Consider the following 6,553-nt stretch of genomic DNA (forward strand, 5'->3'; position numbering starts at 1 on the left):
ACATACCTTATTTTAAATTTTAAATCTTTAGCTACAAAAGTTGAACATTTTATACATTTTTAACTACAAAATCATTTTTCAGTTTTCAATTTGATAAATTCTGTAAAAATACAAACTTCAAATACTTAAAAAAAAAAAAATATTGCCTATGTATTTTTAATATTTTTCAACTTCTATTGTAACAATATATCAAGAGCCATTACACGAAAAAAAGTTTTTGTTTTTGGATTCAATTAAAAGCCTCCTCTTGTGGTTCTTTGCCCTCTGGGCAATGGCACAATGGTAAATGGCTTAAAAATACTAATTAACACAAACAAATAGTTCTATGAAAGTAGGTATAGGTACCAAGTGTTTCCCAAAGTCTTGATTATGAAAAATGAAAACGTAAGCAAAAAGAGCTATAATATTTTTGGGTGGAAATTGAAATCGGTTTTAAAATACATAATATATATTTGGTGGAATAAAATTGCGGGTGAAAAGGAAATGTAATTTTTGAGCGAAAATAGTCTCAAAGCTGACCCAATTTATTAAAGATAATAAATGTTTCTTCTAAAATTGAGAACCTACGTTCTGCTGGTTATATTAAATGAAGGCGATTTTGGTTAAAATGGTCAGGGACTTAAGACCCCATTGAGACATTGACCCTTGTTTATTATAGTCCATACTAGATATTCTAGGTTTAATAATGGGAAATGGTAAACTCCGGCAAAATCAACCTTTTTCTAAAAGTTGATATGTAAGCTGAGGCAAAAAAAAAATACAATATACAATCTGCGACAAAACCGATAAGGTACATTATACAAACTGCGGCAATTTATTTTATATACCTTCTATGTACCTATACTATATTATAGTACCTAAATCACATACCATTATACCAATATGTACATATATCATGTATTTTTCGTAGTTGTAATTTTCATCTCAAGCGTGGTTTAGAAAATTACAAAATTTGGGTCCATCTAAACTTTATATTGAAGGACACAGATGAAGGAAAATTTTTAAATTATATTTTTGATCTTCCGTTCCTTGAACCTGATGAAGTCGAAGATTCGTTTGTTTTTGATTTAATTGCAAATATGCCATCTAATAATCAAATAGTACAATTTTGCGATTATTTAACAGAAACTTATATGCAAGACATATTCCCTCCTTCATTGTGGGCATCGAAATCAGAAGTTATAACAAATAATGTATGTGAATTTTTCCATTCAAAATTTAACGCATATTTTTATTATCATCATCCATCACTATATAAATTTATAGATGCTCTACAGGATATTCAAGTTGACACATATATAAAAACTTAATTAACTTGTGTTAATTTTCAGAAAAAATTACCTTATAGGTATTATTTATTTTTCTAATTAAAATATTAAATTGATTTGAAAAAAACTTAATAATAATTTTTTTAATTAGGTAGGTACAGTTTAAAGAATAAAATAGAAAAAATTACACACTAATGGTCAATAGAAATCTTTTATTTTTAATAATATTCTATTCTATTTTTAATAAAAAATTCCAATTTTTATTTTTTTTGGATGGGTTTTTTCAGAAAAAACCCTGATAAAACCGCCCTTTAATATTTTACAAAAAAACCGACTGGGTTTTTTCTGAAAAACCCCGATAAAACCACCCATTATTACTTTTACATTAAAACCCAACCGGGATGGGTTTTTTCTAAAAGCCCGGGTTTTTGCCAACCCTGGCTACGGCACACTAGCACACCTGGCCAGTCCGCCCTGGGAGTAATACAAAAAAGAAATAAAGCGACAACACAAAAATACAAATTTATTAACGAACAGCGGCAAATGAAAGAAGATGGACGAATTTCAAGATATGAATTTTTTAAAAAAGTATGTCTTAAGAATAAACGACAAAATGTTAATTAGTTATCTATTGTATTATTATTTTATTTTTAAATTTATTTTTTTTGATTTTACAATCAGAATACGATCTTTTAAAATAATTTTTAATAATAATAATATTTTTCAATTTAAAAATTGGTTTTTTCTTTATTTTTACGCCTAATACTCTAAGAGTCTCTTAAACTTCTATTGAGTATAAAATTATAGGTAATATTCATGTTAAAAATACATTTGTATTTACCTATAACAGTATAACCAATTTCTACGCAAGACGTAACATCACATAATTAATTAAATGATATACGTACATATTGGTACACATATGTGATTTAGCTACTATGCTATAGTTATAGTTATATCGTATATAAAAGGTATATAAAATAAATTGCTGCAGTTTGTATAATGTATCTTATCGGTATTGTCGCAGATTGTATAGGTAATGTAAATTTTTTTTGCCGCAGTTTACATATCAACTTTTAGAAAAAGGTTAATTTTGCCGCAGTTTACATACAGCCTTAATAATTACTAGTCGTTTAGTTACTACCTACCTGGCTACCTATATGGGCTATGGCCTATAATTATAATTATAATTGTATACCTACTTATAGTCTATAGTCTATAGATATATACCTAAGTACCTACATTTTTTTCACCATTCCACAAAAATGGATTATCAGAATTGTACTGTATTTCATATTAATATTTAATATAATACCTAATGTGTATTGTTATAACTTATAATATAGTTATAATACTTAATACTTATAATATCGTTTATTCCTGTCTTAAATCGATATCTGACACTATAGGTAGTTATTAAAAAACAAATTCACGGTGGAGATTGGAGATGTGTCGTAACTACAAAGATTGTGAGCTGTGCAGGTTTCACTAGGTAAATCAAATAGGTAGATAACTAAGTTTCGGATGACTCTTCACTCTTGTGCTTAAATTGTCGGTGGAAACAAGCAGTGGCGTGCTCAGGGGGGGAAGTTTAGGGGTTATACTCCCCCCACCTATTGTCTTTTTTTGCTGACTTACAGAAAACCACTTATTAGTTATTACAGATGTTTAGAGTCATTCATTTTTTATTAATTATTAATTTTATTTGTTGAGTCAACAATTGTCAAGCTTAAGCTTGAAATATAATAGGAGGCTCTTAATATATTCTTACAATAACAGTTGAAAAATATATAAATACAGTCATAATTTTTTTTTATAAGCATTTAGTTTAAATTTTGAACAATTACGAAAAAATCACGAAAATGTACAAATTATTTTAAGTAAGAAATTCTTAAAAAATTTTATTTTTAAATCTAACTATCTAAGATTTGATAATTTAATACAAAATTCCTCATAAGTTTATCTACCTTTATCAAAAAAAAAAAATGTTTACCGGAAAGTCAAATTAAATTTTTATGAGCGTTTGAAGTTCAAATTTTAACATCATTGGATATTCACTCAATTTCTCATGTAGCAATTTTCTTATATTGTACTTTTTTTATATAATATATAACAATACATTTTTATTTGTTTGGTCAAAAGGCATGAAAATATAATAAAAATATAATACACGGCTCTTAATATATTTTTACAATAGCAGTTGAAAAATATTAAACATACATATGCACAATTTTTTTATAAATATTTAAAGTCTTAATTTTGACAAAATGTATCAAACTTAAAATTTAAAATGCGGGTACGTGGATGTCACTCTGCTGTATAGTAGGTTACAAGTGGTTCAATGTATAATGGATTATGTTAAACTTGAATTCAATGATATATAATTTGTATCCAGGAAAAAAAAAATAAAAACCATTGTAAAACCATTAGCTTCTAAAATGATTTAATAGTTAAAAATGTACCTATATACAATAACAACCAATAACAACAATATAAATATAATATACAGTATCCTAGGCTGTCAAACTGTCTCTGCTCAGAACCGTTTTTTGCACACATGAATTATATATCAGAAATATATCATTGAATTTCAATTTACAGTCATCCAATTGTAGCCTACTGTACAGCAGAGCGACTTCCACTTATCCGCTATTTATTTTGTTTATTTAAAAAAAAAAATGGTCTCCCCCCCCTTTTAAAATTCCTAGGCACGCCACTGGAAACAAGTAGTACTTGTCATTCAATGCTGTCAATTTCTAATATGGTTGTGTTCATTAATTGTTTCATGGGTAGACAATCCTATTTGTGGAAATGCTAACATTGCGCGTTTTTTTTGTTCACAACCATCTTTTTGTTGCCTGATATTTATGAAGATTTTGTTTGCTCATTTCATAATTTATAAACTCAGCTTAATTGTCCATATTTCACTTAAAAGAACTCTAAATACCGAACATAAACACGCAGTGGTGTATATATTATTTTTGTATGGAGGTGGGGATCATGAAAAAAAAATGTTAAACCTAGGTACCTGCGTCCTGCACATTAAAATAATAAACAACAAAATATATACTACATAGGCATACTTAATACATTTAATTTCAAAACCACAAACAAATTTACTATACTACAAAATTTAATTTAATTTTAATTTTACTCAATTACTTTTACAGCACCAATACATACTATATAGTCCCTATTTGATAGGTATGTCCATTGTCCATGTTAATACAATATTGATATTTTAGTATTGCAGATGCGTAAAACCCATCCATGCAAATATGCAATAATAATTATTAATATATATATTAATTAGATAGGTATATTTATGAAATTAATGTATGATTATTACTTATTGATTACTGAATACTGATTAGTCATTACTCATTAGTAAAATTAAAATATAAAAATTAATATATAATATTAATTATAATATACAATAGTTAATTATTCGAATAACATTTTTTCAAAAATCCTAGCCTTTTCATTATGTTTTTTTGTAAATTTGTAACGCCCTAACACCAAGAATACTATTTTATAAAATGTTAAAAATAGACCTATGGGAGGGGATCTGACCCCTACATCACTCCCTTGTATTCTCCAATGTCTATGCCTATAAGAACCTAATATTAAATTGTGTTATAAAATATAAATACTTGTAATATAAATGATGACCACATTTTTAAAAAAATAATATATCGTTGGTTAATTTTCTGTACAACAGTATTTTATATCGTAATTCGTTAACTAGTAATAAGTAATTATAGTACTAGTGTACTACTGTCCACTTTGTTTTAACTTCAGCAGTAATAGGTATATCATGAAGTAGGTAGGTGTCTATAGACTATAATAGGCTATAGCAGCGTATACTATGAAGACAAGTATGAACCAAAATTCTGAACCATAAACACAATATTATATGGATCATGATCGGACATTGCAGTGTTGAATATATATCGATGGATGTTGTGGCGCATATTTTATAATATTGATGTGAAGGGCTGCTCTGTTACGACAATAGGTTGCGTGTTATCATTATATCGATATAGGGTGATACAAACACCTTGTCGTTTCAATAAAATTAGTCTATGGAAAAAAAAACACTACTCGATAATTATTGAAACATTGGCAACTATATCAAACGGTGCTCTATACGACTCCCTCAAACTCACCCCAACACGCTATTATAAAAAGGGTCAATTGGTGTATACATTGTACATTAAGTTCAAATTGAGGTCGCATTATATACAATGCATTGTCCCATGCCGCAAAAAGGGGAACAACGTAGTAAGGAATAGTGCACCTACGTATATATATATAATATATCTATATGTATATATTTTACACAGTACGCACATATTATAATATACGTATATATTATTATACACTGACAGGCAAAATAAATAGGGTAGACCCTTACGCGTATCGCCTATGGCTGGATACATACAATCATATTGCAGCTGTCTAAAGTTTACGTCACAACCGCACACCTAAACTCACACACTCGCGTGCATCATAGAATATATAATAATATGTGCGCCCACTATGCTCTCACTCTTACTTTTTGAAGGTTTAAGTTCATAATCCGACGTTGAGATCACCAAACTTGCGTATTTCGATTTGTTTTTTTTTGTACGTATGTAGATCACCCTAAAGATTAAACCTTTATACTATAGACTATAGAGCATTGAGGGATTATCGTTGAATATATATATATATAGGTTTATAAATTATATTCTTATATAGATAACATGGGTGATAACTCGTTTTGAAATTAAATAAGATTAACTCTTTGATACGAAAGCATTGTAAACGCTATACGTATATTGTTTTACTAAAAAAAAATTAAATAATATTGATGAAATTATTAAATTCAACATGACGTGTTGAATATAATTTTTTGCCATATTCGTAAACTTATTATTGATATTATATAAAAATTATATTATTATATTATTATAAATAATTATTATAAAATATATTTAATATTAAATATTTAAATAAAATAAATATAAAATATATTTAATATTTAATATTAAATAAATAATTATTATAAAAATATATGTTTTGTTTAATATTAAATTCACAGAATATTATCTTTGGTTAGGTTGTAGCTTATATACTATATAGGTATGTTATATAAGTATGCATATGGCTATACAATGTTTAAGGGCGAGGGGCTTCATAAATAAACATAATAGTTAAAAAGACAAATAAAATTTACCTTGATCTAATAATAAAATCAGTATTTATATTTTATATACATTTCGATAACATTTTTTTTATAA

The sequence above is a fragment of the Acyrthosiphon pisum genome, chromosome A2, assembly GCF_005508785.2.
Source record: "Acyrthosiphon pisum isolate AL4f chromosome A2, pea_aphid_22Mar2018_4r6ur, whole genome shotgun sequence".
In the NCBI taxonomy this organism is placed as follows: Eukaryota; Metazoa; Arthropoda; class Insecta; order Hemiptera; family Aphididae; genus Acyrthosiphon; species Acyrthosiphon pisum.